Source organism: Bos mutus, chromosome 6 (genome assembly GCF_027580195.1).
Source record: "Bos mutus isolate GX-2022 chromosome 6, NWIPB_WYAK_1.1, whole genome shotgun sequence".
NCBI lineage: Eukaryota > Metazoa > Chordata > Mammalia > Artiodactyla > Bovidae > Bos > Bos mutus.
This window is the reverse complement of record NC_091622.1, coordinates 41587135-41598907: the sequence shown is the minus strand read 5'-3', so window position 1 is coordinate 41598907 and position 11773 is coordinate 41587135. Positions and strand designations below refer to the sequence as shown.

The window sequence follows — 11773 nt, the reverse complement described above, 5'->3', positions numbered from 1 at the left end:
CATGTTCTCCAAGTGACTGCTGTGGAAAATTGACTAGAGCATCTATACTTGGTCTTGCTCTTTCCTCCTTGTCTTCATTTGTTTCTCTATTATTAAATAATATTTTAGCCCCAGTCAACAAATGATTCAAGTATGAAAACACTCTCAGATTTTGTCTTATGTAAAAAAACAAAGCACCTCTTCAAAACTTACGCTTTAGAAAAGAAATTGCTGGAGAACAATACTGGGACAATCTATAAATAAGTAGATGAAACATCTTTGTCATTCCAATGGTATTGGAAAAGGTAATAATAACATATTTTTGAAAAGACTGTGCAATGAAGACTAACTATATCTTCAGCAAACTAAAGCATTATATATGCTAATAAAGACAAAAACACTTAGCATTTCCCATTGTATTCAGCTGTCTCAGTCAGCCCAAACATTATAATGAGTACAGGAAGAGTGTAGTGAAATGAAGTTCTCTGTTTTGTTTTATGCCTACTACTAAACTTTTCAATTACAGAAATTGTCTTTGTAAGGTTTTCTCTATTGTGTAAACTTACATATCTCAATGCATAGATTGGCTCTATTGAAATTGGACTGGATGATAAAAAGTAGGAAAATATTTAAAAATGCAGAGTATCATTATATTAATATATTTGTTCAAGAAACACTTATAACAGGGGATTGTATTAAATTCTACATTAGGAAGACAATTCAAAAGTGGAGACCTTAAGTACCATAGGGTCAAATCCTTACTAGGAGGTGAGTTCTCGTGGCCTGATTTCATGCCCATAGTTGGAGAACTAGAATCAAAAGTTGCTCAAAATAACAGTAGCTGCAGCTTGAATAGGTACAGCTCACCACATTGCCAACTTGTATCTTACAGAATTGCTTTTTAGTTTTATTTAAAATATTGTAATATCAAAAGTTCATGTTTTTCTTCACATTTAAAACTTTTAAACAATATCATTTTAAGGGATTTTTTTGTTTGTTTGTTTTGTTTTTTTGAGTATAGTTGAGTATGGTTTATTAAGCTGTGTTTAGTACAGATGCTGGGGCTTGCCCATGGTGCTCTTAATGTACAAGGCCCTAATGTTCTGACAGTTTTTGTGAGCAACGACATCAGGAAGTTTACAGCTAAGTGCATGTTGTACACAAACTCATCATCTGTCATCGTCACATGGCCAACAGCCATTGCCAGACACAGCACCTTCTTCATCTGGAACTTGATCATGGACTTCATCAATTTTGGCCACCATGTTCTCACTGTGGGTCAGCAAGGAAGGCAACTTGTCAGTCTTATTCAGGCCTGGGCCTAGGATTCATGGGATCTGCTTGATCAGAGACTCAGAAGCCAAAAAGGCATATTTCTTGGCAAACTTCTTGACCAGTTTCTTGTTCTTATTGAGTTTCTTCAGCACCTCAGTGTCCGTGTGGGGGATATCCACAGCCTTGGCCTCATCACAGTGCTGCTGGTACCCCAAGACACATACTGAGAACTTGGGGTGGGGAGTGGACTTAAGCCTGATGGTGCCCGAGAAGCATTTGTCCTTCTGAGGGTCATAGTTCTTCTGGCTGATCCATTATCTCCAAAATCTTCCACCATTTATGCTGATTCCTGTGCAGGACTTCCTGCCATGCCTCATAGAGGGTGTTGCGGGAGACTTTGCTGCTCATGGTTCCTCACACTGCAATAACCGGAAAAGAGCATTTTAAGATTCTTTTATCAGAGTAAGATTCTTTTTTCACACACATCCCTATCCATACCCACATATACCCATAAACAATAGTTTATATGTTTTTGTGGGATATTTTTTGTGAAAGTGTGTTAGTTGCTCAGTCGTGTCCAACTCTTTGTGACCCCATGGACTGTAACCCACCAGGCTCCTCTGTCCATGGGGATTTTCCAGGCAAGAATACTGAAGTGGGTTGCCATTTCATTCTCCAGGGGATCTTCCAGACCCAGGGATCAAACCCGGGTCTTCTGCATTGCAGGCATATTTTTTATAAGCATATTGCAATAATCTTTGATGACCAAACTTAAAATGTTATTAAAACTGATTTTTAATAATTTAAGAAAATTTAAAAAGTAATATTGATACACTTAACCATTGTTTCCTTAGTTTTGATTAATTACATATTATTGAAAAGATACAGTCAACACTTTATTGACAAGGTTTTAAAAAAAGGAAGAAAAGATAAGCAATGGAAAAGGAGGTATTTGTTTTTCCCCAGATCGTTCAGATCTCATATTTACTTTCAGAGGGCACACTGTCAATGGTTTATTGTGTCACCAGAAATAGTTATGCTTTAAAAAATTGGATATAATGCATGTGAGTATTTTTTAAAGTTTTTATTTTGAAATAATTTTAGATTTACTGAAAGGTTTCAGATATAGTTCAGAACATTCGTGCATATCTTTTACTAATTTTATCTTATGTTAACAACTTTCAGAAAAATGTAATTATAACTAAAAATTAATATTTGGTTAGTAATAATACTAATAAAATGACGTTTAAATTTTAGCTATTTGCTGCCCTCAATGTCTTTTTTTTCAGGGATCAGGATACAATTCAAGATCTCATATTGCTTTTAGTTGCTATATCTCCTTAATCTTCTTCAATCTGGGGGCAGTTTTTTAGTTCTTCTGTTATTTCTTTTGATGAATACAAATCAGTTGTCTTAGAGAATGTATTTCAGTTTGAATTTATCTGATGTTTATAATGATTAGATTGCACTTATATATTTTTCAAGTATATCATATTTGTCTGTGCCATATCAGAGGTACATGATGTGGACTTGTCTTCACATTGATGCTCTGAACTAATGTTATAAAAATTTAGTACAGATTTTAGTATTAGTATTCCTGTTGGGAAAATCCCATGAAAAATTCCATGGACGGTGGAGCCTGGCAGAACTACGGTTCATGGGGTCGCAAAGAGCAAGACATGACTAAGCATGCATGCCCTAGTATATTACACACATCACTTTGATATCTATTTAAGAGCATTCCACTTCAGCATACCGTTTTTCTTGATCTCTACATAGTATTCAGTTGCACTGTAGGTCACGATTGGTCTAATCAGTCTACTGTTGAATGTTCAGGTTATTTCTGGTTGGTCATTTTAATTTTAAGTAACTATTAATAGAAAGGATATTATTTTAAATGTATTTGTGCATGCTTGTGTATATACATATAACAGATTTATATTAATGGAAATGGAGTTGCTGGGTCAAAGTTGGTGTGCATATTAATTTAGATGACATTGACTAATTTCCTGACAGTTTGCGTTCCCTCCTGAGCCATGTAGTAGAAGGTTTATTTTCTCATGTGCTGGTTGACACTTCTTGGTCTTTGCCAATAAGAGAAAAATGGAACTTTATTATGGCTTTCATTTACATTTCTACGATTATGTCTGTTAACAAACTATTGCAATTTTTGTGAGCTTTTTTCCATTGTTCTTTGCCCATTTTGCTACTGAGTCATCAGCCTTTTTCATATTAAAGAGCTCTTTAAATAATGATATAATTAACCCCCTGTCATCTAGTTGTCAATGTTTTCCTCTGTATTTCATTTGTGTTTTGAATCTTTGTAGGCCTATACTCATGATGGTTTATTGATTCTTATAACGGCTAATGAGCAACATGTTTCTCAGTGAAAGATATGAAATGGTTTTATCAATTTACCCATAGTCATATCATCCCTTTCTTTTAAATCAATAAATGTTTAAAGCCCATCATTGAGTTAAAATGTATAAGATGAATCTGAATGTGTATTTGCTTTAGGTCTGAATAGTCATGGTAGTAGAAAAATGAGCAAAAATTTAACAGCTTTTATCTGTTGAACAATTTCTCCATTACAGCCACATCCACTTTGGCTCAATTTATTTACTGTTGTACTTGGCTCCAGTCTCAAACCTGCGCCTTGGAGTAAAATGGAATAATGAGTATGGGTGGCTCAGCTGGTAAAGAATCTGCCTGCAATGCAGGAGACCTGGGTTCGATCCCTGGGATGGGAAAATCCCCTGCAGAAGGGAACAGCTACCCACTCCAGTATTCTGGCCTGGAGAATTCCATGGATCGTATAGTCCATGGGCTTACAAAGAGTCCTACATGACTGAGCGACTTTCACTTTCACATCTATACAGTTAAATGTAGAGATGTTTATGTATTTTTATTTATATTTAAAAGTACAGAAATCATAATCTGACAAATGTGCTCTTATATGGATATCAGATGTTCCCAGCCTGAAAAAGATCAATAATTTTCTCTTGGAAAATATGTACTTAAACTGGACTGCTGGCAATATTCTCTAAACTGAAAATGATGACTACTCAAAAAGGATTAAAATATCTTTGCTTTTCCTTTTTTGCTTTTCTGAGCTTGTGGATGTTCCTATGTCCTTCATTCATCAGGGCTCATTTACTTTTGACATGACAGGTGCCAGATATGGCTGTGCTGGGTGGGTTTCTGAACTTGTGCTGGGTGGGCCAGGAACCATTTGGTTATTGAAAGGAGAGATGTGTTGGAACTGACTAGAGTCATCAGGTTCAACATTTTACAGTGTCTGCATGACATGGGAATGTCCAGCCTTCCCTCATCACCAGCCGGTACAGCTGGAGTACTTGGCGTGCTCCTGATAAGAGCCCTGGCCCAGGCTTCAGTATATATTTGGAGCTTACATTAGAGAGAGTGCTGCAGCTCTGAATCAGTTGTTCTAAACCTCAGTTGGAAACTTGGGTAAGGGAACTAGTATTTGGTATTAATACTCAAGAGGACAGAGCCTGAAATGTATTCCTTGTATGTAACCTAGAAGGCAGTTGACACTTCCCAGCCATCTCAGAAATTTGGTTAAACTTGTTTTCATGATAAATATATGAAATTGTATCTGCTGTGACCTGTGGCAGCAAATATAATTCCCCTATACTTTCTAGGGTTTCATGCAGTTGACATACTCATGCTTCTCTCAGTTCTTACGCTGGTGGTTCTGTCCTTGACCCAGAGGTATACATATGTAAAGTCCATTCCTTTCACTGAAATCCAAAAGAAGCCCACACCAAGCATTCGTTGAGGCTGTGTTTTATATGGGAAGAGGAGTGACATTATGATTGGTCCCATAAAGAGCAATTAACCAAATGATGTATTCATAATAGTCCTATATATATTATATGTTTAAAATTTTCATTTTAGAGACAAGAACCTTAGACTCAGAATGGTTAAGTAAACAAAGGTCATAAGACTAGTAATGTCAGAGTCAATATTAAACCCTGATTCTTCTCATTACCTTATATACTGTCTCTTACAAATATGTGTCTATCTCTAATTGCCATATTTCATCATAATAGGATTGAGTAGATAGACATTTGGAGAAGGGAATGGCAACCTACTACAGTAGGGAGAATCCCTAGGGACAGAGGAACCTGGTGGTCTACAGTTCATGGGGTCACAGAGAGTTGGACACGACTGAGCGACTAAGCACAGATATACATTATAAAATTAGTTTTGAATAAATATACAAATGCAATAATAATATGATTTATTTCTGTAAGCAATACTGTAACAAACTCTAATGGAAGTCTAAAAGACATCATTTTTAAACTATTAATACATATTCCCTAGGTATGTGTATATGTGATAGCTCCAGGGATAGGTTATGTCTTAAAAATGAAAGAGAAAAAAATAAAGATGAACTAGGTCACCATATAAAGAGAGAAATATTTGAGTATTTTACCAGTCCAAATCCATTTAATTTATGAAATTTAATATTATTCCAGATTTAGGTAGAAGCTCTGAATATTAAGTAGCTCAATAAAATATGCCTGTGATTGTCTAGCATCATATTGACTCATGCATCTTTCCTTGTTAAAATATTTAGAAATTTCATCAGTTGAGTACTTTATGTAATTTTCCAACCTTTCTGTCCTTAACTTTTTCTTTGATAAAGTGGTTTTCTCTAGTGTTCCCAAGAAAGTGAACTATTTAATGCTGCCAATTGATTAATATTACAAACAAACACAATTTATGTAGCAGTGCACCAGTAAATGGTTCCTGTGCTCGTCCTTGCATAGACAATGTGCTTGTTCTATTAAGGAATTTTACTTTTGTAAACAGAAGGTTCCCTGGGCAATACACAGCTGTTTCTATTGGATGGCAATTAATGTTTTTTTCCCATTAAAAAGAACGCTTTGCATGTTTAAAAAAGAGATTAGCACAAGGATTCATGATACTTCCTAATTTTAAACCAGCTTTACTGAAACACGTTAGATATAGATGAGATAATTGCACAATCCAGGAATATCCAGCAGAAAAATATGTGGCTCTAAAGCAGTAGTCTTCATCCTGAGCATGCATCAGAATCACCTAGAATTTCTGTTAAAATATTCAGTCTGTAGTTTAGTAGGTTTGATTTACATGTTTGATTTACATGTTCAGTGATGCTGATGTTATCAGTCCAGGGACCATACTTGAAGAACACTGTCTAAAGTAATGATGCTTTCATCTAAGCATATCATATATTATGCATCCAAATGAATGTCTTTAAAATCATATACTTCTTCCAGTAATGGTGCTATGCTCAGTAATCTCTGAAAAATTTCCCACTTGGAATTGCCTTAAGGGTTAGTTCATGAACCAGACATTAACGCTGTTTCCTTTAATAGTCATGCACAGTCTCCTGCTCTGCCCTCCTCCTCCTCCCCACATTTTGAAACATAGAAATGTTTCAATGTTATTGAAATATGCATTTCTGATCTTTCTACTCAGTCCTTCCCGCACCCTCCTGCTAGGCCAGCTCAGGTGCTTGGTTTGCTCTCAGTTTGAGCATCTGAGCTTGAAACTAACCAGGCACCTCTTTATTTGAAGCAGGAAAGAGTACTAAATCACATGTGGGCTCAGGCAGCATTCTGATGTTCACTTTTGTCATTGGTAAAGCTAATTGCTTTTCATCTAGTTGTAGAACCCCGGAGTGGAACCAGGATGAGAGATTGAATTTAGACATGAAACCCCACCTTGAACCTGGAACCTGGCACTTTGCATGGTTTAAATGGCATTTTAATGGAAAACGGAGGAATCAGCCTTCAGTTTTATTTTTAAGTTCCCTTCCCAGTGTCCTATGTCATGCTACCTCTGTACTTTGAGTGAACAATACTTTGAGGTGCCTGTGTTCAATTCACAAATTATTTATTGAAGTCCTATCATTGTAAGGTACTATATGAGATTCTTTAAGAGTTACAAAGGTGAATTTAACATACTGTGTGTATAAAATGCTTATGCTAAATTAGGGAAGAGAATACTAGCAAAAGTAATGCTAAAAACTTATCCTGCTGGCAGTGTGAGCAAAGAAATCTGAGGAGAAAAGTGAGATCAATTTATCAACTGATAAGTAAAAGAGAAGATCTCTGTAAGAGGCAGTATTTGAGGTGGACACTGACTGATGGTAGGTCTTTGAAAGGAAGGGGTCGAGTGGGATGCCTAATGTTCAGAGGCAATTGTATAAACAAAGGTAAAGTGCATGTGTCGGATGTGAGGAAGTGATTTTAAGAGAGAAATTTACACAAGCCTCTGTGTAGGGAACATTTCATGCAAAGATGGGCTCAATAAAGGACAAAAGTGGTATGGACCTAACAGAAGCAGAAGATATTAAGAAAAGGTGTCAAGAATACAGAGAAGAACTGTACAAAAAAGATCTTCACAACCCAGATAATCATGATGGTGTGATCACTCACCTAGAGCCAGACATCCTGGAATGTGAAGTCAAGAGGGCCTTAGGAAGCATCACTATGAACAAATCTAGTGGAGAAGGAAATGGCAATCCACTCCAGTGTTCTTGCCTGGAGAATCCCAGGGATGGAGAAGCCTGGTAGGCTGCAGTCCATGGGGTCACACAGAGCCGGACATGACTGAAGCGACTTAACAGCAGCAGCAGCAGTGGAGGTGATGGAATTCCAGTGAAGCTATTTCAAATCCTGGAAGATGATGCTATGAAAGTGCTACACTCAATATGCCAGCAAATTTGGAAAACTCAGCAGTGGCCACAGGACTGAAAAAGGTCAGTTTTCATTCCAATCCCAAAGAAAGGCAATGCCAAAGAATGCTCAAACTACCACACAATTGCACTCATGTCACACGCTAATAAAGTAATGCTAAAATTCTCCAAGCCAGGCTTCAGCAATATGTGAACTGTGAACTTCCTGATGTTCAAGCTGGTTTTAGAAAAGGCAGAGGAACCAGAGATCAAATTGCCAACATCTGCTGGATCATTAAAAAAGCAAGAGAGTTTCAGAAAAACATCTATTTCTGCTTTGTTGACTATGCCAAAGCCTTTGACTGTGTGGATCACAATAAACCGTGGAAAATTCTTCAAGAGATGGGAATACCAGACCACCTGATCTACATCCTGAGAAACCTGTATGCAGGTCAGGAAGCAACAGTTAGAACTGGACATGGAACAACAGATTGGTTCCAAATAGGAAAAGGAATATGTCAAGCCTGTATATATTGTCACTCTGCTTATTTAACTTATATACAGAGTACATCATGAGAAACGCTGGGTTGGATGAAGCACAAGCTGGAATCAAGATTGCTGGGAGAAATATCAATAATCTCAGATATGCAGATGACACTACCCTTATGACAGAAAGTGAAGAAGAACTTGAGAGCCTCTTGATGAAAGTGAAAGAGGAGAGTGAAAAAGTTGCCTTAAAGCTCAACATTTAGAAAACTAAGATTGTGGCATCCAGTCCCATCACCTCATGGCAAATAGATGGGGCAACAGTGGAAACAGTGGCTGACTTTATTTTTCGGGGCTCCAGAATCACTGCAGATGGTGATTGCAGCCATGAAATGAAAAGACGCTTACTCCTTGGAAGTAAAGTTATGACCAACCTAGACAGCATATTAAAAACCAGAGACATTACTTTGTCAACAAAGCCCATCTAGTCAAGGCTATGGTTTTTCCAATAGTCATGTATGGATGTGAGAGTTGGACCGTAAAGAAAGCTGAATGCTGAAGAATTGATGCTTTTGAACTGTGGTGTTGGAGAACTCTTGAGAGTCCCTTGGACTGCAAGGACATCCAACCAGTCCATCCAAAAGGAGATCAGTCCTGGGTGTTCATTGGAAGGACTGATGTTGAAAATGAAACTCCAATACTTTCGCCACCTGATGTGAAGAGCTGACTCATTGGAAAAGACCCTGATGCTGGGAAATATTGAGGGCAGGAGGAGAAGGGGATGACAGAGGATGAGGTGGTTGGATGGAATCATTGACTCAATGAACATGAATTTGCATAAACTCCAGGCATTGATGATGGACAGGAAGGCCTGGTGTGCTGCGGTTCATGGGTTGCAAAGAGTCGGACACGACTGAGCAACTGAACTGAACTGAACTGTGTAGACATTAAGGCAAAGTAATAAAGAATAGGGAAAATGTGGTGATAGATAAGGTAATGCTCCATCCCCTGTCCATCTGCATGCTCTGCTGTAAGGAATTCGGTAAAAAGCCTCCACCTGTCTGCACCTTCAAAGCCTGACTCAGCTTCAGAGAATCACCTTGTCCAGGATGACACTGAGGCCCTAGATAAGTGTGTGGCTTTATATGAAAGTGAGATTATTTAAGTGTTATGAGGGATGCTCTGATGGACATTATTCTCTTGAGAGCTCTCTGCTGAGTTGGCTTTCTGCTCTACCCTTTGACTTCTTCCTCAGCTCTAACCTCCTTCCTTTTGTTGTTGTTCAGTCACCAAGTCATGTCTGACTCTTTGTGACCCCATGCACTGCAGCATACCAGACCTCCCTATCCCTCACCATCTCTTGAAGTTTGCCAAAGTTCATGTCCATTGAGTTGGTGATGCCATCCAACTATCTCAACCTCTTTTGCCCTCTTCTCCTCCTGCCTTCAATCTTTCCCAGCATCAGGGTCTTTTCCAATGAGTCAGCTCTTTGTATCAGGTAGCCAAAGAATTGGAGTTTCAGCATCAGTCTTTCCAATGAATATTCAGGGTTGATTTCCTTTAGAATTGACTAGTTTGATCTTCTTGCTGTCCAAGGGACTCTCAGGAATCTTCTCCAGCCCTACAGTTCAAAAGCATAAATTCTTTGGCTCTCTGCCTTCTTTATGGTCTAACTCTCACATCCGTACATGACTACTGGAAAGACCATAGCTTTGAGTATATGGACCTTTGTGGGCAAAGTGATGTCTTTGCTCTTTAATAAGTGTCTAGGTTTAATGTAGTAGGTATTAATCCTTAATGCACATCTTGTGAACTGATGCCTGTTGAATTACAGAGTGAGGTATGTATTCATACTGAGTTCTGTAGACCATCAGGAGTGACTCAAGTCTGTCCTGAAGTCAAGTGACATGATTGGAAATACATTTTAGGAAAACTCATTCAGCAGGAGTGTATGTGGAAGAGATTAAAGCAGAGGAAACTGGAGTAGAAACACAGGTGAAAATTTTTGCTCTGAACAAAGAGGATGCAATGAAGACCTGGAAGAAGATGTTAAAATAAAAATAGAGGTGAATTTGAAAGATATTGACAAAGAAGGATCTGTAAAACTCAGTAATTGATTGGATATTAGAGTTGAGAAGTAAGAAAAGGTGGAATCCAGGTTTTATCCAAGATTTTAAACTTGATGGAACATGGTATGGCCATTAACAAATGTAAGGGAGTCAGTGTGTGTGTGTGTGTATACACACACACACGCACACATGCAATCGAAGGGAGTCAAAGTAGTGAAGTGAATTATAAAGAAATTTCTAATGGTTTATGCCATAAATTCCCATGATTTATGCCTTATGGTATGTTTTTGTAGCTTGCATTTCTACAGACCTGCTCTGGATATGGGAATAAATTTGTCATATAAATAGACACAACCAGAATTGCAGCATTAGCCTTCCCTAAGTCTTAGGTCCTCTCATGTTCATTAATGCCCTGTTCTACTGGCCTTCCAAAGAAACACATTCTGGATCCAAGATGCTGAATTCCAGAGCTCTGAATGTTGAATGCAAACCCACCCAATGGTACTGATTTGCCTTTTTAAACATCACATGTACATTTCAGTGCGTTATTCCATTCACAGTGTTATGAAACCATCACTGCTATTTCCCAAACTTTGTTTTTTGAATTGAATTTATTAATTTTAACGGACTTTATTTTTAGAGTGGTTTTAAGTTTATAACAAAACTGAATGGGAAGCATAAAAAGTACATATATTTCCTCTCCCCACATATGCATGGCATCTCTTACCATCACCATCCCACACCAGAGTGGTTACAGTCTGTAAATCAACACTGACACATTATTATCCATAGTTTACATTAAGTTCCACTCTTGGTCTACGAGTTTTGACAAGTGTATAATGATACATATCCACCATTATAGTATCTTACAGAGTAGTTTTACTGCCCTAAAAATCCTCTGTGCTCCATCTGTTTATTCTTCCTTCTCCCAATGACCTCTGCTAGCTACTTTTTTTTCCCCCCACTGTTTCCATGTGTGTGTGCTCAGTCATGTCTGACTGTTTGTGAGGCCCTGGACTGTAGCCCACCAAGGGGTCACAAAGTCTGTTCATGGAATTTTCTAGGCAAGAATACTGGAGTGGGTTGCCATTTCCTATGTCCGGAGATCTTCCTGACCCACCGATCAAACCCACATCTTCTGTCTCCAGCACTGGCAGGCAGATTCTTTACCACTGCACCACTTGGGAAGGCCACTGTTTTCATAGCTTTGCCTTTTTTAGAATGTCATATAGTTTGAATCATATAGTATGTGGTATGTAACCTCTCCAGA

General features: G+C 38.0%; 1 pseudogene; it reads right to left on the bottom strand.

The window, feature by feature from the left end:
- Positions 1–1025: 1025 nt before the first annotated feature.
- Positions 1026–1662, bottom strand: LOC102274577 (large ribosomal subunit protein uL1 pseudogene; annotated as a pseudogene).
- Positions 1663–11773: the final 10111 nt, after the last annotated feature.